Source organism: Chelmon rostratus, chromosome 20 (genome assembly GCF_017976325.1).
Source record: "Chelmon rostratus isolate fCheRos1 chromosome 20, fCheRos1.pri, whole genome shotgun sequence".
Classification (NCBI taxonomy): Eukaryota; Metazoa; Chordata; class Actinopteri; order Chaetodontiformes; family Chaetodontidae; genus Chelmon; species Chelmon rostratus.
The window spans coordinates 2,744,535-2,766,957 of NC_055677.1; the positions used below are offsets into that span (position 1 = coordinate 2,744,535).

General features: G+C 45.0%; 1 pseudogene; it reads left to right on the forward strand.

The window, feature by feature from the left end:
* The first annotated feature begins 5,295 nt into the window (after nt 1-5,295).
* Nucleotides 5,296-22,423, forward strand: part of LOC121623716 — a 53,327-nt pseudogene continuing 36,199 nt past the window's right edge.

A 22,423-nucleotide genomic window follows, 5' to 3' on the forward strand; every position in this document is an offset into this window, starting at 1 on the left:
CACTGGCAGGCATTCATAATGACTTTCTTCCAGGAGGGGCTCCAGGTGGTTGAGCTCTGGCGACCGTTGGCAGTCCAATCAAAATGATACCTCACACTCGTCAGTGCCAGCACCAGCGGAGCGCCCCCTTTCTCCAAAGCCGGGTCGAGGGCGGTCGCGGGGAAACACGCGCCGTCAGAGCAGAGGTGGAAGGACAGAGTCCAACAAGGAAGTTATGTCACCCGGCTCCGACAGGGGAAGGTAACGAACCATCAGCTCAGTTTTCAGAAGGGTCCTGTGATATCCTTCATTATGAGAATAAATAACGTGAATGGACATTGTTTGTTTTTACACCTGTAGTTCACTTCATTAGTACCAGACCAAGGAAAAAGTTAAACATTGTTTCCTTTTATGATGTCATCCTGCATCATCAGTGCCACACTGTCCCACATGGGGAATTCAAATTCAAAAGACTGATGACCGGTCATGCAATACTTTATCTTTTCTGGTTTGAGCGTTACTGTCCTCCATGTGTCATTATGGTGAACAGGTAGAAACAGGATGAGGCAGCTTTTACTGTAATGCTGCAAAAAACATACATCAGCTTTCACAACATCTGCAGCTGGAGTCGAGGTCCGCAGGTTTTTCCACCCCATCCCACACAAAACCAAACAGGCAGTTAGTTTGCTTGAAACGGATCAAACAGGTTAGGTGTGGAAACACCTGCACAGTAGATTAAAATGTGGGAAAAACCTCTGAGAGAAAGGGAATTAGGCCATAGCAGCATGAAAGGTAACACGAATCAGTGGAGAAAATAAACAAATGACAATGTAAGCTCACAAATAGAAAATAGAGGTTGCTGTAGTTACAGCCATGGTGCTGCAATGGAGGGAGGGATTTACAGCTGTCGAGTCTCTCCTCTGTTAATGACAATGAAGAAGGTTTGCTCTCAGAAGCAGCAGCTATACACAATTACTGCATTGAAAGGAGCACACGTGTAGCCCCCCATGCCTACAACCGCACAGACACATTTGAAACAGAGTGGGTCATGTGACGGTTTAATGCAGGAGTACAGTATTCTGTAAATCAGCCTTTACCCTGAGCTGCAGTGACATCACTGCTCTGCTGTGTGTCTCTGACCTGAAGGAGGGGAAACTTGAGCCAGAGGAGGAGAGACAACCCGAGGTCATGGGACAAGTCTGCCGGAAGCTACCCTGTAAGACACTGAGCATTATTAGTGTTTGTACAGTTCACCTTGTTGAGACTATGCACTGACTGACTGACTGACTGACTCTGTGTGTGTGTGTGTGTGTGTGTGTGTGTTCGTGTGTGTTTGTTCGTGTGTGTGTGTTTGTTCGTGTGTGTGTGTTTGTTCGTGTGTGTGTGTTCGTGTGTGTTTGTTCGTTCGTGTGTGTGTGTTCGTTCGTGTGTGTGTGTGTGTTCGTGTTTGTTCGTGTTTGTTCGTGTGTGTTCGTGTGTGTTCGTGTAGAACGCACAAAGTCAGTCGCCTCCTCATCAGCCATCACCTCCTCCTGAGCTCGGGCTGACGAGCTTCCCTCCTCTTCCTCCAGCAAACACTGCCATAGCAACGGTACCTGCAGCTAATGGCAAGGTAACTAAGTGTCTCTCTGTCTGGCACACACACACACACACACACACACACACACACACACACACACACACACACACACACACACACACACACTGTTTGTATGAGGCTCATTCTCCACCACAAGGTCACTGAGTCTCATACTTAAAACCCAGACTGTGTAAAAGCTTAACATGAACACACACACACACACACACACACACACACATGCACGGCACTGAACCGTCTTTTGTTCATCAGAGTCCAGTCAGAAGCAGCAGCCCGTCAGCATCAGTACTACCTATGTCACAAGAGCCTCAGCCAATCATCCAGCAGTGAGTATCCCTGGAACAGCAGCTGTTCTGTTTTTAGGTTCTTTACTGGTCACTTTTACTGATAACATGATCACATATGCAGCCACAGCACAAGCTGCTCCAGTTGTTTTCCTTCTGCTCGCCGCACTGTGAGAGCATTTCATGTGTGGACTTCCCAGTTGTCATGGTGCCAGCTTTGGTCCGAGCTGTGTGTAGTGAGACGGTTCTGTCGGTCTCTGTAGGAACGTGACGGAGCGTACGGAGACGACCGATGAGGCCAAACCGGCTGTGCTGACACAGGAAGCAGTCACAGTAAGACTTGTTCAGCAACAGCTTTGCTTACTTTATGCTGTTGAATTGTTTCTCCTCTAGCTCAGAATATATTTCAATACGTCCTGTAATATCAGCAGAGTCATGTAATTTCAATTTTTGTTATTTGGTAGTAGTAACTAGTAATGGTATTAATAACAATAATAATTTATATTATAATGATTTATGTTGCACTTATCTGAAGTATTCAAAGATCTATTACAGCAGTAAAAAAGAGCAAAAAGTACATAAAAAAAACTTCAAACAGGTGAGGTCTGACTTTCCTGACTTTTGTTTATGTCAGTAGACTTTGATGCCACTGTTATGGACCTCTGGCTTTATGTCAGATTCATATGTGGACGTTTGATAAGACTCTTTATGAGCATTGATGACGGGGTGAATATGAAATGACACCTGTGTTTACCTGTAGTTTAGTATTTTAGTTTGAAGACATTACTTTGCAGGAGAGGAAAGGTGTGAGCGACTCTGACCCCACCTTGTGCTCTGATTGGCCAGGAGTCCAAGAAGCTAAGCTACGCCGAGATCTGCCAGAGGGCATCGTCCAATGAGCTGCCTGCTGACCAGGTCTCTTCAGAGGTAGAGCACATCCCGATCTATCCGGGCCAAGTGTCCAAACCAGCTGTGTGACCGGGGTGGAGAAAAAGACACTTAGGACCTTTTTATGTCTTTTGGTGTCAGATAAACTGAAAGTCTATTATTGTACTGTCCTCATTGCATATTTACTACTGCTGACATTCACTGTTTACTAAGTATGTACTGGATGGGGGGTCTGAGAGCCGGCTGGTTCAGGACAGGGTGGGCTGGTGAGGGTCCGGGGTCTCAGGATGTTTAAGCCAGCTTTTCAGTTGCAGAGAGGAAGCTGGAGAGAACAGGTAAATGTCGATCTGCTTCTTTATGTTAGTTTTATGTCTTGGTTTAGAGTTCAGACCAGTTACTGAGAGCCAGGCTCCATTTTGATTTCGTCTTGTTTTGCTGATGGCGCTGGCACTTCTTTTCCTGTTGTTTTTGTGTGTTTGATGGTTTCGCTCTGTACAGGATGTTCTGCCTTATACGTTTCTGCTATTCTTTAGTATACAGGGCTGCTGTGGGCACACATGTAGCTGTTCTCTAAATATTAGCACTCCTCACACAGTTTCCATTTTCAGACGTCGGTGACATGTCCAGGCCTGTAATGAGCGAGGTCCAGTATGTGTTAGTGATTACTTCCCCTTGAGAGCACTGAACATCAATACTTCATCTCTGCATGATTTTTTTATTTCATTTTAGAATTAGTCATATTTTTATTTCTGTTAGACAGGAGTGCTTCTGTGTGTTCAAGCTTTTGTCTCACCTGTCGAGAGAGAAGAGTTTAGTTGATGCACTTCAGTGTCATAAGGTCCAATGTCCTGGACGCAGGGAGGCTCATGTCATGTTCTGGCTGGGTGGAGTCACTCAGTGTCCGTAAACAAGAACTGACGCAGCACAGGGAACTTGAATTTGATTGCACTGAGTCCACTGCTCTTCTCTTGAAAATAGAACATTTTAAATGTAAAACAGTTGCTGTGGAGAAAGAGCATGCATGGTTGTGGCACATGTTGTCTGTACAGATGTACATATTGAACAAATATTAAAGAAGTGCCTTTGAAGTTAAAATATGTAGTTTGTGTTTACATGTTGATGCAAAGCTCATCAGTGTGGTTAATCAAAGCTTTTCTTCACTCGACCACTGCTGATTCTTTTCCAGTTATACATCTGTATAAAAGGTATTTCTTCATTTTTCAGATATTTGTTATTTGTCTAATAGGCTCAATATGCTGGAAGACATTCTCTGCTGCGCCATCACACCCAGAGTCACAGCACTGAACGCCCTCTCACGTTCAAGAAGAACATGTAACAGACGATGTTCACACCCTCAGATGTGGTTCATTCTTCTAACCAGCAGATGGCAGATGGGTCTCATTATAACGGTCGTTACTCCATTATGTGGCCCCACCACTTGTTTACAATGAGGATGATTTGATTCCTGGAAGGCTATAGGCCTAATGAATGTGATGAATAATACTAATGAAATACACTTTATTAGAAGGACAAATTGATGCCCACTTATGTGTCAGTGCCACAGTCGGCTTGTTCAATCATACTGGACTTAATCAAAGGCTGCTTGACCTTTAATAATTAATCACATTATTCTGTTGAGATTTAGTTTCCACATGCAGATGTTGAATTAAAAATGACTACATTAAAAGGCAATGGCCAGAGCAATGGAGAAGACAGGCATTATGTAAACTAGAAGAACACTGACCAAGTATTGAAGTAAAAACAACTGTGCAGATGGTGTTCGGCCTCAAAAACAAAGATAAATCTGCTGTGTAGGAAGCCCACCACAGCATCGTGTGAACTTTATCCATGAACTATACGTTTCTGTCTGCTTTGACTGTTCTTCCGCTACATCCGCGCATAATCTACACATCCAGCAAGAGGCTGGGCAAAATTAGCCCAAGTCAACCACAGAGGAAGCACGACTTGTGATTGGCCTCGCTGTACAGTGGGAGTCCCAGTTGAACTGATTTGAAAAGATAAATTTTCTTTTTGTATGCAGGCCTTAATGTTGTTGCACCATTAGATTGTGTTCAAATGAGAAGATAACAATGAGACTGTGCTCTGAAAAAAACAAGATGAAAAGAAAATTTAGGGAAAGTGGCTGAGAAACAAGGAATCTGATGCTGATGCTGATGAAGGCCACAAGCTGTGACTGAAAGAAAACTTCCATAAGTGGAAACTTTCCTTAGAACAAAACTCTGAAGGCGTCTATTAAAAAAAACCTTTTCATAAAAAATATCTATATTATATATATATGATATAATTTAAAACAAACCAAGTGAATTGGAACAATTCAACAACAAAATTGAAATAAAGCTGATATTGAAGCTATTAAGCTACTTTTTATTTATTGATTTTGATTAATTTCACTCAGTTTTTCATTATTTTCTCAGCCCAAAAACTTTACTTATTTAACAGACCCACAGCATGAACGTCGTGTCTACAGACGGACTGTGTCGCATGTTAAAACAGCCTCAGGTGTCGGCGCATACCGTCACCCTGTGCTGTAGGTGTGGTTGCTCGCCGCGCCCCCTGCCGGTGATGACCTGCACCGCCTCCTCCCCCCTCCCTCCTTCCACCGTGGAGTCACGTGACACCAGCGGCAAGAAGCTGCAAACGGCGCTGAGTGTGGGGCTGCGCGAGCCTCATCATCATCATCATCACCACCACCACCGACACAACCACCGCAACAGCGGCGTAGAGAGGCGAGCGAGCAACCGGGGTCTTCAGCGATTCGAGGAGCCGGGCGCCATGGCGGGCCTCCGTTAAAACGAGACCCAGATTTATCCTCTTTGTTCTCCCTCGACGCCTCGTAGTCTTTACGCGCCTCCGCCGAGGAGAAGCTCTCCCTTTCCGAGCGAAGGAGGAGGCAGGAGTAGCAGCAGCAGCGGCGGCGGCGGCGGTGACGGAGGCGGCAGCAGCGGTTGAACCGGGGAGGTGTTTTCTACGGTGCGAGCCGAATGGCGGACCGTGAGGCGTCGCCGATACCGTTGGAGATCCGAGCCCGGCTGGCGGAGCTGGAGCTGGAGCTGTCAGAGGGTAAGAAATTAATACAATTGCGGCGAAAAAAAGCGCCAGCCTCCTTCCCCCCTCCTCCTCCTCCTCTTCCTCTTTTCCCCTCGTTATCCCGTTATCTCATCCCCACCACCATCATAATCATCATCCCCATCCACACCGGGAGCCTTCCTACTAACGGAATCTAACCGTTCATTCCTGCGGCCCCTTCCTCCTCCTCCTCCTCCTCCTCCTCTCGTCCCCTCCCGCTCCTCCCATCCAGATGTTTGTCAGCCAGGGACCGGCCTGGCCAGCTCTCTGTAGCCGGGAGAGGATGAGGGCAGAGCGGGAGCACACTGCGGGATTCGGACGCTGCTCTTTGTCTCGGCGGCGGTGCCGTTAAAAAAAACACACCCGACCGGCCCGTTCGCCCGCTTTGGGTCCGACAGCCAACCCGTTGTTTGACCTTGAGATGTTGACACAATCAGCCGAGCCTACCTGCGTGTGTGTGCGCGTGCATGCGTGCGTGTGGTCGGATTTAATAATAGCATCGCGATGCAACGCTGCGTGACCGAGCAGCACAGAGGGGCAGTTTGGCTTTTGATGCCCGTGATCTCAGCCTCCTGCCTCTGTGTTTGGGGCCTGCAGAGCAGCTGAGGATGAGGAGGATGCTTGGGAATATTTTTCACCCCCCCCCCCCCCACCTCTTCCTCTCTTCTCTTTCCATACACAGATACAACAAACACTCTCACTGTCTTTCTACGGCCCATTGAATCTCAATCACTGCAATCCACCCTGCTGTTGTTTCAACATAACCCCTCTCAGATAGGAAGGGGGCATTTCTGCCTTATATAATGGAGATGGCATATTTTATTCATACAGGCTCGGGAAGGCCTACATTGTGAGGGAGGAAGCCTAGATCCATCCTGGATGCGAGCCACCTTGTTGCCTGAATTGTCCGTTTCTTGTGGATAAATGTGTTTCGTGCCAAGGTGTGCACGATTTGTCTTGATTGTGATTCGTAGCAGCAAACGAGGCTTAATTACGTTGCCTTGCTTTGCGGCAAAAAATCAGATGTTGTGCGGCTGAAGGGGAAGAAGATGTTGATTCGGTTTCGCCCGTCTGTCACTTTTGTCAGGTCTGCAAAACCTGCAGTGAAAGCTGCCTCACCTGCAGTGATGTGCAGCTAAAAAATACCGTCTCAGGGTCTCTGGGATGATGAAGACTAAACGTTTGAGGTTTAAACGTTTAAATTCTGGGGCAAATGCAGAATAATTAAGCCTGAAAAGTGTCTGACGATCAGGATTCTGCAGCTTTAATCCAGAAACATCAGCTCTGGCCTTTGAAATCCCTGAAAGCAGTCGAACCTCGATACATCAAACTGCCCCTCTTCCTTCTGATCAGCCCCATCATTCATAAAAGCTTTTATTTTCGCTCACTGCGGTGACACACACACACACACACACACACACACACAGTGAGGTAAAACTGTGGCAGCTGCAGGCCTATTGGAGCTCCTAATCCAGCCGAGAGTGTTTATCAGAGCAGAACCTGCTGCTGGCAGATGTTATTAATGATGGACACGGCGGGAGGAAGTGGAAACGTCACGCCCAAACGTCAGACAGCATGAACCAGTCCAAACGTTCAGGTGTGTGTGTGTGTGTGAGCGTGTTGGACTGTTGTTGGTGGATCACAGCGGGGTGAAGCCTGACAGGTCTCCTGATAGTGTGATGGACGTGTCAGTGTGTGCGTCTGTCACTGCTGCTCATGGAAAACTGAGGGTGAGAACGTGTGTGCTGAGTGGGGGGGGGATGGATGGCTTGAAATCGGGAAGGAAAGACTTTTTCAGTTTAGCTTGTTTTACACTGGTCCTGATCGTATTTTTTTAAACAGCTGATTGATTGTTTCGTCGATAAAATGTCATAAAATAGTAAGGAAGAAAAGCTCATCACGAGCTCAGATTGATGTCTTCTTATCAAACAACAATTAGCCGATTAATTGTTCGGCAGATTGATAAAATCAACCGTCGACCATTTGGATAATCAATTAATCACTGAAGTCTGTTTTAGTTTAGCAGAAATGCCCCAAAACCACATGTTCTGTTTTCTTAATGTGATTATTTGCAGGTGTTTTCTACGAGACGTCTCCTCGAGCACTGTGAAGTTAAAGTTGACATTTCTCAAACGACAAACAGATTAACGGAGAAAATCATTTGCACATTCATCAGTTATGGAAATAATGATATAAAACAGAGAAAGCAGAAAATCCTCCTGTTTAAAGAAGGCAGATTTAGCAGTTTAGCACTTTGTAACTCAGTAAATCTAGCAAAAAGTTAAATAACACGTTGGAAACATGCAAAATAAAGATCAAGATGTTTCTTGGCATTTAGTCAAAGATCCTGACTCTCAGAAAGAAAAACCGTTTGTGAAAGCAGCAAATTTGCATATTTAAGGAGGTGAATACAGAAAAATGAGACTTCAGTGCCCTGTTGGTGATTTTAATAAAATGAAATAACTTCTCGAAAACCTAAAAAGTGAAAGATCGAGATCCTGACGTTGGATTTGAAAAGCAGAACATTTGCACGTTTGAGAGGCTGAAATCAGTTTTTGCCTGTTGACAAACTTAAGGAGTTCATCATCAGAATCATTTCAGCGCTGCTTCATGAGAGAAAAGTGTCAAACGTTTGAAAATGTCTCAGAGTGCGAAACGTCGGCTGGCGGGGAAGTAAGACGAGCATTCTGAAGGATGAGCAAAGTTTCGACTCCACAAAGACCTCCGCCTCCAAATAACAGAGTGTTTGAGGACACGGAGCCTTCGCTGCGATTGAGATTCAAAGTGATGAACCTCAGGCAACAATTTCCTGTCAGATTTGATGGGTCGCACTGCGGGATGAAACTTTTTATTCTTCGCCTTTGAGGAGACGAACCAGCGCTCCACCTGTTTATTAGATAAACTCAGCAATCAGCTGAGCTCTGGCAGATAAGCCTCCCTCCCGCTCCCTCGCTTAGTGTCGCCTAAATCACATCATCTCCGCCGTATTACTGTGACCTCTAGGCATTAAGACGCCGTTCTGGAGCGTTTAGCCGGCGCTCTTATGCAGAGTGACTTGCGGGGACAAACGGAGCTGTCGATGGACTCGTACAGGACGTCCTCTTTAACTGCAACAGACTGCAGCGCTGAGATGTCCAGCAGACCACAAAGTAGCTCTTTAACTCATACAGGATGAACCTGTAGTAGATGCTTGTGGTGTGTTTAATGTCCTCAGGAGATTTTTTTGTGCATTGTTTTTCCAAAAAGAAGCATGAGCAGGGTTTGAATCTATCTATCTATCTATCTATCTATCTATCTATCTATCTATCTATCTATCTATCTATCTATCTATCTATCTATCTATCTATCTATCTATCTATCTATCTATCTATCTATCTATCTATCTATCTATCTGGTTTATGTTTGGCGTCTTTGACTCTGTCGAATGTATTAATATTGAACTTTGACACGAGGGATTGTCCACACGTGCGTATTTAATCAACAAAGTGCCGCTCAGGTGTGAAACTGACGGCACATTTTCCCCTCTGCTAAATGTTTCACGTCGTGTCAAAGCTTGTTTTTGTCTATTGAATATTTATTAAGAGTCACTGAAGGTAATTGTGGTAATTTTTGTCCATACTTCTTCGCACTTCTTTGTGCATTGAGACGGCGAAGCGTGCACGAGAGGCCTGAAGCAGTGCATTTCAGGTCAGTGTCGTTGTGTTTTCTATCTGCAGCGCCTCACGCTGCAAAAAAAATCCCCATCTTTACTGGTGATGTTCATGAATAATCTATGATTAATTATTCTGCGCCGAGTTGATTAGTTAAAGCTCGATGAACGACACTAGCTGCTGTGAAGCTGCTGTGGGATGCAGCTTGTTCGTACAGCACATCAAGTGTATAGTTGAGTATTCAATCGATGTATTTTAATGACACTTTTGAAGTCTCGCATCAGAAGAGGTCGATGGAAACAGTAAAATTTAAATAAACTTCCGCAGTTTTTGCGCTTATTTGAGGTGTTTTTGCCTTTTTAGGAAAGCAGTTAATGCACTTCATGAGAGATGGAAACACCTTTTTCAACGTAGTTCTGATATCTCGAACATTTAAGTCACATGACTGATCAGCTGCTTCCACTGAGAGCAGAAGAAGAAGAAAAATACCCTGAGGTGACTCTTTCTTCTTCTTCTTCTTCTTCTTCTTCTTCTTCTTCTTCTTCTTCTTCTTCTTCTCTGTTGGTTACAGCCATGTGTAAAGCAGCTGTAACGCTTTGTGTAGCCTCGTTAATTCACTGATATAAACACGCATAGTTCACACACATTCACGTTTTCTTTCTTTCTGTGACATTTCAAAAGTTCTCTTGACTTGTCGTAGCGGCACTCTGCTGCTCTTATCGGCGGTTTAGTGCTCAGTGGATCTGGGTTCATTTCTATTGTTCAGCATCTGTCCTGATGATGAACCTGGAAAATCAAGCTCCAGTGATCAGCCAGAAAATTATCACGTTATTGTTCGTCCTTTATCAATCAGAAATATTGAACATTCTCTGCTTCCAGCTTCTCAAATGAGATTGTCTCTGTTTTGTGTCATTCTAAATTGAATATGTTTTTGACTGTTGGATGAACAAAACAAAGACATGTGAAGACGTCAGATTGGATCAAATCAAGCTGGATTGTGCTGCTGGATGAAGCTGCTTCTGCTTTGGTTATCTCTGAGGTCTGCCGTTCTAAAAACGCGTTTCTACGACACAAAAAGACACGAAGCCAAACTGAAAACAGCAGCTGCAGAAGAACTTTGCCTGAATTAAATACTAGAATTGTCATTTATACATTTGAATATATGGCTATTCATAAAAAAGTTTGCAAGACTGCGACTATGATGGCAGCTTTTGGCGACGGTTTCCTGTGCGGACGCGTCTCAGTCAGCTCCAGTCAGATGAGTATGGAGGTTCGGTCGCCGCCCTGACAGTCGACGTTAAATTTAACAGAACAAAAGCTGCGTGTTTCCCGTTTGGAAGCAGAAACAAAGAGGCTGACAGCTCAGCGAGGGCCGCGTCGGTGTGTTATCAAAATAGAGCAGCTGTCAGTCATTCGCTGGCGATGACGTCCGTCTCCATCGGACGCCTGTTGAGCTTCATCACACGACAATGAGCAGGAGTCGGCTGTGGGCTGCTCTGTGGGCGTGCTGTAGAATGTGACTGCTCACAGGAGAAAACTTTCTGATTGACTGAAAATCAATATCGTGATTTTGCTTCCTTAGTTAATCGTTATTATTTTAAACTTCCTCAGAGCTCGTGAAGCGCTCTGACTCTGCTTCCACTGAAACAACAAGTTCGACATACGATCAAACAGGCGTGTAATTTCATTAATAATAATGTGTAAGAAATAGATTTTTTCCTAATGAAACTCAACAAGAAGGTTGAATAACATGTTGCCTTCACGGACTGTCGGTTGAAAAACAGCAGACTCAGAGCGTCATTGATTTGCTTCTGCACGTCCTCATCAGCTCTTTATTATCAATACAAAACAATAAAATCTGATCCATAAAGTGGAGTCGGGTCAGGCAGCCAATTAGAGCCGAGATCTGACAGGTAAAATCTGTCTGAAATTCAAACAGATCAAAGGTAGATTTAATCCCATTTTGGGCTAATTTGCATATTAATTTGCATAAACAGATGATTCACCTGAACCCAAACTCATCATGTTCGCAGACATTTTGTATCTTGTGATCACACGGCTGCTGCAAACAGCCAGAAAGCAGCAGAGCGTCCTTCCTGCTCCTCCCGATGATGTTTGGAAGATGTTTAACTCTCGTTCAGGGAGTCCAGTCCTGCAGCCCACAGCTAGTAACCATTCAGTCCACGAACAGGGAAACGTAGTGTCTGAGTGAATCAACCAAACATCCACAACCAAAACAGCTTCACTTCACACTCCTGTAAGACGGCAGATGCTCACATTTGACGGCGGGGCAAACATCACGTCTCGCCCTGATGGCGGTGTTACGATTTAGACGACATCTCAAAGTGAAAACCGAGACGCCGGTTTCACAAAACAGCTCAGAAACAGTTTGTCTGCGTGTGTTTCACCTTTTAATGAGACGAAAGTGAAGAGCGGAAAGGTGGAGAGAGGGGTCGTTAGTGCCGAGACGGTGATGGATCAGGTGAGTTCACCTGTAAAATCAAGTTGAACTTATAACCGACGAACCATTAGCGTCATGCATCGAGTGAAAACACCAAGCAGTCGCTTCACAAAGCAAAGAGCAGCTCGCAGGGCTGCAGCATACGATTATCCTCGATAATGATTGATTAATGAACAGTTTGCTGTAAAGTGTGTCAAAAGCAGTGACAGAGACGCGTCACGAGTTATCAGAAGCCTCAGTAATGACATCAAACTGCTAATTTTTCTGACAGAAAACAAACAAAAAGCATCACGTAGCAGCTTTAACCAGCAAATGTTCTGTCGCCAGCCGAGAAATGATCTTCATGATTGATTATTTATCAAAACTTTATGCTGCTCGACGAGTCGCTCACAGCAAACTCTGTCTCGTTTTTAATCAATTATTATTTGATTATTTTTTGTGCAAGTATGCAACTTTAAAGTATTTATTCATATTTTTACATTTGGTAGAACAAATTATTGATCGTAGAGCAGCAACAATTAGTTGATCACCTTTTCGATCGTCTACAATCATTTCCATCATCAATGAACCGTTTATGTAATTTCTAAAAAAAAAAAAAAAAAAAAAGCCAAATATTTGCTGTTTTTAGCCGACTGTTCTGTGTTTTATATTATTGGAAACTAAAAATCTTTGAGTTTTGGACTGTTGGTCAAACTAAATGAGTAGCCAACCGGCTGACTGGACGCAGTGACACGTAGCTTAGCTTTGATGTAGCTTCAGCCTGTGAGAGCTGTCCAGCAGAGCTAGCTTATCTGTGCTAGGTAGCTTGACCTTTAGCCCATCAAGTTTTTCAGTGCGTTCGGTCACAGCGGCTCTCGAGGGCCTGAACCGGCTCTTCGAATCCCTCGTCCTCCTCCACACTGACTGACAGCATATGGGTCTGAAAGCCGGACGATGGCCTCAGACCAGCGCTCGTCACACTTTCTCCTCCCAGCTAGCAGCGATGTGATCTTTGGCTGCGAGCCGTCCTCAGACGTGGCAGCTGGGTGCTAATGTGGTGCAGCCTGGTGCTAAAATTTCTATAAAACTGAGGAGTTTACATTTAACTTCTTTACCTTTCTGGAGGAAGTGTTGCCAGATGGAGCTTCATTGTTTTCCTCATAGGTTTTCCATACTGCATTTAGCCTCAGGCTAAAGGAGCTGTTAGCTCCAGGCTAAAGGAGCTGTTAGCTCCAGGCTAAGCGACGCTGTTAGCGGTTTGTGTGTTAGCAGAGTGTGTGTGTATGCAGCTTACCCTATAGACCAACATGCAGAACTGAAGTACTCTCAGTGGTTGACTGACTGTTGACATCCCTAATCTGAGGACGTCACCGTGAACACAGAGGAACTCTGGGATGGACAAGTTTTGCTTTTTTCTGACATTTTATGGACTAAACAATTGAGAAAATAACCCACTGATCCACCAGGACGCCTTCGTTTTCTGCTGTGATGCTCATGTGGACGTGACACTTGGCTGCCAACTCTGTGTGTGTGTGTGTGTGTGTGTGTGTGTGTGTGTGTGTGTGTGTGTGTGTGTGTGGCCCCTGGCTCTGCTGTGGACACATGCGTTGTCGAGCCAGTGGACGCTCCACAGTCCACACGGGTCGCTGCATGTGAGTGTGACAGCCCAAGGTCCCAACGCATGACGCATGCTGCATCTGTGTTTCTGTGTGTGTGTGTGTGTGTGAGTGAGAGAGGGCCTGCTGGAGGTAGATTTAGTTACCATGGTGGCTTAGTGGGTGGACTTTCTTTTTATGATGATGTGATAAGGAAGAGGGAGAGATCAAATAAAAGCAGGATGCCGAGGAATAAGACAGCAGAAACAAGCAGCGAGAGATAAAAGGAAAGGTGGAGGATGGATGGGTGGATGGGTGGATGGATGGATGGATGGATGGGTGGACGGACGGATGGATGGGTGGATGGATGGATGGATGGATGGATCTTCTCTCTACTCTTCTTGATAGTAAATTTAATATTTTGGATGTTTTGACTCACTAACATTATTGTTATCCAGTGAATCACACAGATGCTAACGCTAGCTAGCTAATGCCACTGACTCGTCAGAGAAGTCGGGTTGCTCCCGGCAGACACTGCAGAGCATCACCTCTTCCTCTTAGGTGTGACGCTCTCTGTTGAATTCGTCTCTCCACCTTTTCGACTCGTGTGGTGCAGTTTTTGTTCTTTTGGTTCTCTTTCTGGCACTTGGCCGAGCTGAAGCTGAAGGAGCCGTTCCTCTGAGGTGAAGTGCTTGACGGCACCTTTGATTGAGCTCTTTGTCACCTTTGATTGAGCTCTTTATAGCAGCAGGTCTTCCACAGAGTCCGCCACGTTGTACCTCCATGTTCAGTTTGTTGCAGTTGCAGACTCACCACCAGGCCTGGGCAGTTCATTGAGTTTTGTTTTTAATTCAGGCTTCCAGTGATCATCCTGCCACATAGTGTTGTCTCGTGTTATAAATCCAGCGCACCTCTTTCCTTTACAGCGTTGTGCTTTCGTCCGTCCATAAACGTCCTCAGCTCGAGCCGAGTGCCAGAAAGAGAGCCTTTAGGTAAAAACCGATTCAGCTGTTGGACAGGAAGCTATCACATGACCCACACAGCAAGCGCACATTGCCAAAATGTGGATGCAATTTATTGTATAGAAATCCAGATTTTTCCCAATTATAACACACAGTGCCTCAGCTGAATGAACAGAAAAACACACACACACACACACACACACACACAGACACACACACACACACACACACACACACACACAGCCGTCCTCAGAGGCAGCGTGCTGCCAGGAGCTCATCACTTCAACAAACTGTCAGAAGTTCAACCACATCGGCAGATACAAGACGCGAGTTCGCAGAAGAGTTCGTGGCTGAACGTGGAGTCAGAAAAAGCCACGAGGAGCGTGAGCGTCGCCTCCGTCAGACCCGCTTCGCCCGCTGTGCTGGAGCCGCGTATGGAGGCTGTCCTGCAGAGGAGCCGTTTGATGACACATAATCTTGTGTCACAGCAAATTCGTTGACGTTTGTTCAATTTTGAATATTATCAGAAAAGTTTAAACTCAAAATTTAGGAGGGAAAAAAGAGAAATCTGGGAAAAGTTAAACGCATTTCATCAGGTCCTGTATTTGTATTTCAGTTGACTTTTATTTAAAGTTTTTTGCACGATGTTTCCAACATCACAGAGTAATCGAAACTAATAATCTTATTTCTGATGTTTGTCAGGAGAGAAACAGAAACGATAGTCGAGAAAATAGCATCCTGTCTTTATATGTGCTGGTTTTCTTGGACTTCTGTGATAAATATCTTTGGGCTTTGGACTCTCGGATGGACTAAACAACAGATATGAAGACATCAGCTTGTGCTTTAGGAAATGTGCTTCAGGCAGTTTCGGTTTTAAGCGTCACATTCTGGGTATTTTTCGTGAAAGCTGTTGGAAGACGAGGAGAGGTTGGAAAGTGTACTTGAAGGTAAAGCTGAGGAAAAAAGCAGAAGAGTCAGGGGTGATGTGTTTACTACAGACCACATCACAGGTCTGTGGTGAACTCGCCAAAATGAGTTTTCAGAGAGTTTTTTTAGTGGCGCTGAAAGCTCAGACCTTCCGGCTACACAACCTCAGCGGGCGGAAAAACTCCAATCTGCAGTCAGCCGCGATCGATTCTCCCTCAGCTGTGTGCCATTAAAACAGCCGAGTGTCAGAGAGCAGCGAGGAGAGGGAGCAAGGAGACGCAGGGAAGTAATTAGGCTGCCAATACAGACTGGTATGACACACACACACACACACACACACACACACCGCAGACACAAACATATGCACTCACCCTGGCAGGTATCATTAGCCCACTTCTCACATCTGACGCTCCAAATCCAAGATGGCCGTCTCGGGCCTTCTCCAGGAGAACCGTTGCTAGGCAACTCCCTCCCTGCTCTGCTGTGCTGCAAGTGGAAGATGGCGTCTCCCCGTGGACCGTGTGTGTGTGTGTGTGTGAGAGAGAGAGAGAGAGAGAGAGAGTGGAAGCAGGAATGTTGTTGTGCTGCGGTTGATCTGAGAAAAGGCCTCAGATATAACACACACACACACACACACACACACACAGAGCAGCACAGATGAGCAGATTGGACCCAGATGTTCTGGCCATCCTCCACGGTCAGATTGTGAAATGCAGACTCTTGTCGTTCCCCGTCTCTCGCTCTGTTTTTAAAAGTCCTCTCTATCCTTCATATATCTGCCTGCGTCTGTCTGTCTGTCTGTCTGTCTGTCTGTCTGTCTGTGGTTCTGGCTCATGAAAACGTGGATATCTGACACTTGTTCTGTCTGTTTCTCAGCCATATTTCACTCCCTCCTCTTCAGAAGCAGCACAGCTCTGCAGCAGACCCGCCTCCATGTTGTCTTTTTACTTACATGTTTACATTTTATACATTTGTACGTTTGATTTTGGAATAACTGGCCGGGCTGCAGGAAGTGAATCGCTGTGTGCTCAGTGGAGATGTGATGTTTGATTTGTCGTCCGGAGGCTTCTCCAGGAATCTTTTGTTTACGAGGCCGACCCAGAGATGATTCTCTCTCTGAGAAATGCCTCTTTTGGAAACTGGATCTTGAAAACTGTATCGAGGAGACGAGGTTTGTTAGCAGCCGTAATTTATTTCTTTGCAAGAGATGCACAGCTGCAACCGTGCCCTCGAGCTGTACGCTCAAAAACACAATCTGTGTGCAAACAGCTGAGTTCGTCTTTTCGCAAATGGAGTAATTGAGTCACCACTCAGGTGTGATAATTTCACTCATTTCAGATGAAACAACAGCTTCAAATAAAGCAGAACACGAGCAACAACAAATACAACTGGTGATTCAAGGTTTTTGAAAAAAAGCTGATAGATATCGGAAAAAAGTTGATCTTTTCTTTCCCACCTTTGATGTTTTTCACTTGTTTTAAACAGAAATATGTTTGGAGTCTGTCGTGGCAGATAGCTGTGATAGGATTGGATGAAAAGACCAGAACCAATCAATTAATCCTACTAGCAGGTGTAGTTTGTGTATCACAGCTCCTCTGTTCCATAGAGCTCCGCTGTCATCCAGGAACACTTCAGTGAGCCTCACACATGTTCCTTCATCACCATGAACACACACTGAAGTTTATTCTGACACACACACACACACACCCCGTCCTGCTGCCTCAAACACTCACTACAGCACCAAATGTGGATTAATCCGCCGCTGAAAGTAGTCCCAACAACGGTTTTAGGAGATTACCGAACCTTTTTTAACCATAAAATAATTTCTTTGTGGCCCATTTTTAACTATTTATGCCTTTAGTAGGAAAGTTGGAAGCTACTGAGAAACAGGCGAAAACATGGTTGGTTTTGGTCTTTTCATTGCATCAATGAAAATTTACGATATCTTTGACCTTATCCTTAAACACTGGGACTAGGCTACAGTTTCTAATTGTTTGGGAACAGGCTACAGTATAAAGCTATTTGGGGGCAGGCTATTTCCAGGAACAAAAGCTTTCATTGAGAAAGTTCAATCGCTGATGCCTTAAATGTTTGAGTTTAGCAAAACAGCTCTGATCTCTCTTTCTTCGACTGCTCTTGGATGTACTGTAGCAACAGAGAGCGAGCTTTACCCAGCATGCTCCTTGGTGGTGCAGCAGATGCTAGGTTTCCCCCGTCAATAAATTACCTCGTGTTTATTTTGGCTAGTAGTAACGCACTACTAATAGGCACCGTAGATCTCAAGAGCTCACACTCGCCACCACACTTCCTTGAGTCCTCAGCAACACACCCACCAAGTGTGAAGTGGATCGGATGGACGGTTGTTGAGAAAGTCGAAGGACAGACAGACAGACAGACAGACAGGCAGGCAGGCAGGCAGACAGACAGACAGACAGACAGGCAGACAGACAGGCAGGCAGACAGACAGACTCGCTCCGTCTTAGATTCACTTAGGGATGTTTCTTAAAGTGTGGTAAGACGCACATCTGTCAGCTGTCTTGTTTTTTTAGCTTATTATCACACCAGCATGTTGACGTGCCCGCTCTTGTCTCGCTGCGTGTCTTTCGTCGTCGTGTTTGATTCGGCGCCCCGTTGTTGGCGAGTTAAACATCTCCGTGGCAATCAAATAAAAATCACCAATTAACAGCAGTTTAGCAGCATTTAATGGGGACAAACTAGGAGGTATTAGCTCACATTAGCCCTGCTGCGAGGATCCTGGGGTGCTGTGATTGACAGGTGGTGGTGGTGGTTGTGAGGGGGATGTCAATGGTTGCCGAGGCAGCAAAAACCCCCCTTAGAGATTGTAATTAGCTTCTCCATGGCCGCCCCTCCACACTGACCTCTGTCTGTCCGTCCAGCAGACTCTGCTGTTGTCACTTTAGTAGTCTTAAGAGTCAAGTTTTCATATAAAACTACTGCTGACGCTGTAATGCCTCTTCGTTATCATGCAGTTTATTAAAGTAACGATGTAAAAATCTATGATTGGTGCAAAACAGAAGCCATTCAGCTTGCAGGCAGCTCATGGAAACCTTTGTATGTTCTTTGTGTCTGGTTGGTCTTTCCTGGGAAACTCCACAGGAGGTTGTTTAGAGCGCACAGAGGAAGGACAGCGGAGTAAGCATTAGCACCAATACTTACTAACAGACCAATAAACAAAAGCCACAATTTCACAAACACAAACCTGATCAACAGAGATCAGTTTGCACCAAGCTCATTGTCAGAAATATTAAAAAATGAATTCATTCTTTAGCTCTAAAGACATAAAGTGAGACGCGACAGTCGGGTAGCTCTGTCTGGCTGTTACGCTGCATTCATGTCAAACTGGAGTTACAGTAATAACCAGTTTTTGACTTTTAAAAACCATTCGCATCAGCATGTGAGCCGTAGTTCAGATGTGGCAGAACTTCACATGGTCTTCACACAGGTCTGCTGCTGCTAAGGGTTATCAACCCAAGTCAAGTGAACGCAGTGTTTTGTCAGTGTTTTCATCCTCCAACGACGCGAGGCGAGTCCTCTGGTGCAGCGTCTCGGCTGACGTTGACTTCAGTGATCCTGTGAGTGACTGAAGCAGCAGTGACAGCTAACGGCAGCATCCCACCGCATTTGACAGCACTTTGTTTTAAGCAGAGTGCTGGAAACACTGGGCGGCTGACGTCTTCGACATCTCAGTAAAAACACAGCAATGACACCAAACATACTCATTAATCTAACCCTCATCGTCTCCTGTGGGACGGAAGTCCACGACGAGCTCCCTCTATTATTCCCAGTCCTTTTGCAACATGTCAAGCCTCACTCCACGTTTTCATCTCGGCGAGCTCGTCCTGCACGCTGACTCCATGGGGTCATTTTTGGTCTTCTAGGTTTTCATTTGAGTGGATGAGTCCATCTTAACAAGAGGAAAAAAAGCAATAAAATTGGGTAAATGTTGCTTAAAATAAGCAAAATGATCTGCCAACAGAACAGGAAATGTTCACTTACCAAGATTTAAGAGTCTCTAGTCTCAAAGACCCACAGGCAGATTGAAAACAAGCACATGTGTCTGGATACAAAGAAATTCTGACTTCATCGAAGGAGCTTTGTTCTTGTCAGTGTCGATCAAACAGATTCATAATTCTGCAAGTTCTGGTTTCGAGCATTAAGTTACTCAGAACCAGTGATAGAATCTCAGTAAGAAGGTGATGATCGCATTTTATCAAGATCATTGAGGTCACCTGCCTGGTAAGAAGATGTCAGCTGTCAGACAAAAAAACAAGCATACGTTGCCTTGATTTAAAGGATAACTTTGGTTTTTTACAACCTGGACCTTATTTGTAGCATTAAATACGCCCATTTACTCACCCAGACAACTTTGGTGGCATTTGGAGTCGTTTTGAAGAAATTAGCCCCAGAGGAGCGGCGCGTATATCCGTATAATGCGAGTACTCGGGGCATCCATGCGCAGCCTCTATATAACGCATAATCTGCAGAAACTCGTTCATATTCCAATATTTTGTTATGATATGCTGGTGCTATTCCCCTCTGAGCCCGTGGTGGCATGTTATCAACATCCGGCGTCTCTAGACAACTACCTCTGACGTGGATGATGTCATTACCGAACGCCGCGCGCTGCGAGCAGCCAGCCACAACACGGCTGACTCTGCGGCGGTCGGCTACGAATACGCAATAACGAACCAGAGCTGTGCCAAACTACAGCTAAACTAGCCGACCGCCGGCTCAGAGGGGAATAGCACCAGCATATCAGAACAAAATATTGGAATATGAACGAGTTTCTGCAGATTATGTGTTATATAGAGGCTGCGCATGGATGCCCCGAGTCCTCGCATTATACGGATATACGTGCCGCTCCTCTGGGGCTAATTTCTTCAAAATGACTCCAAATGCCACCAAAGTTGTCTGGGGGAGTAAATGGGCGTATTTGATGCTAGAAATAAGGTCCAGGTTGTAAAAAACGAAAGTTATCCTTTAAGATATTTTATCTCACTTTGATGCCACTTTTTACAGCGTTAGACGCGTCCTGACATAAGAAAGCAGACATGTAGACCAGAGCAGCTTTTGCTAATGTTGGTCTTCATTCATGTTTCCAGCAAATGAGCTGGAGAACAAAAGAGACACACTTTGACAACATTATAATACTGAAGACATGAACCATCACACGACCTGACCATGAGGACGAGAGAGGAACTGAACGATCTGTTCAAAGCCCTTCATCACAACATCACTCTTTTTTCTTTCTGTCCTCTTTCCATCATTATTCATCACGCCATTTATTTTATGTTGTTTGAGTTCCGTTTTACATTTTTATCTTTAATTAACAGTCTAGACACAGACGTTAAAAGACTGGGAGAGACAGAAGAGGTCGGCTGACACGAGACTCGGTGTCTCGGACCAGATTCAGACTGAGGTGGTGTTTGTCCAATAAGCCACCAGCACCGCCTTTGTAGTAAAGAAGTACTGAAGCAACAATAAAAGATGTTTTCTGAATAAATTAATAAAGTCAGCCCGCGCCGCCGTCGCTGGCTCTCTCACTCTCTATCTATTTCTATTTGTTTGCAGGGGACATCACTCAGAAGGGTTATGAGAAGAAGAGGCACAAGCTGATCAGGGCATATGTTCCACATGCTGGAGGTAATTTAGCAACCTCTGACCTGCCCACACACAACCCCACCCCCCCCACCAAGCTAAAATACTCCCACACCACCACCAGGCCATCGATCTGGTGTCATGACAAACACAGTTGCGCTGATACTCGACTCTATCGACTCAGCCTTCAGCCGTCGCCATTAGTGAATGTAGGTTAAGACTCCCCAGAGCTCAGCTTGCGCCCGCTCCTCGTCGCTGCCTCCACACACGACTGAAACACGCACACACCCATCACACAACCTGGGTTCTTCTGTATCATTCATCACAGGGACGTAGCTTTATGGGTCACGAGTGCTGAGGGAGACGTGTGTCCTACAGCGACGGTACAGCGGCCACATTATTATAATTTCCTTTTGTGTTATTTTTCAATTATTTTGGTTTATGAAGTCAGAAAAATATGATTTTTCTGCCGAATCAAATCATCTCCATGTTTGTTTTTCCCTTTTTTTGCACTCTATTTATTGCTTTTGTGAAACGTGTGTGCATTTGTGTGTGTGTGTGTGTGTGTGTGTGTGTGTGTGTGTCTTTATATATATGTATGTATATATATATATATATATATATACGTGTGTGTGTCTGTCCGCCTGCTTGTCTGCTTGCCTCTGTAGGTATGGAGGGGCCCATGTCTCATCGGCCCCCACTCGGCCCTCCCTCTGCTGCCCGTTTCCACCGGCGGCGAACGTCCGGCACCAGAGACGAACGTTACCGATCAGGTACAGAAGCTGCACCTGCAGAACAGCCACCGCAGCTACGTCACTGCTGCAGAAAAGATGCTAAATTAAACATAACATGAGAAGAAACGTTCCCTTTAGCAAAGATACGTAGATGTTTTAGTGATACGGGCTCTTCAATGAGTGGAGCTTTCAGGTTTGCTTAATTAACGGCAACACAAAAAATATACTGTAACTGTCCGGGTGCTGTTATTTAAAGGAATACTCGAGTAAATGAGGATTCAGAATGAATGGAGCAGAGACTTTTTATCCCCTCATGAGTCATAGAACTTCTCATACTAAAGATCGATAGCTCTTTTCATGTGAACTGTAGACAAACTTGAGGTGTAATGCAGGTTTCACTGTTAAAAACGTGTAATATTCAACATGAGGGTTGTCGACAAAGCTCCTCCAGAGCCACAGACATGTTTTCACCGAACCTCTGCTAACTGATCTGTTGCTGTTATTGATCGCTCTCTCCCTCCCCAGCTTTGATGCTTGCACATTTTCTTTTAATGGCCAATATCTTATGCAACCTGAAATAAGCAGACGTACTCTCTGATGGGTTCATGTGATTTAAAATGTAGATTACCGCAGTCAAATATATTTAATTAAAATTAATTCA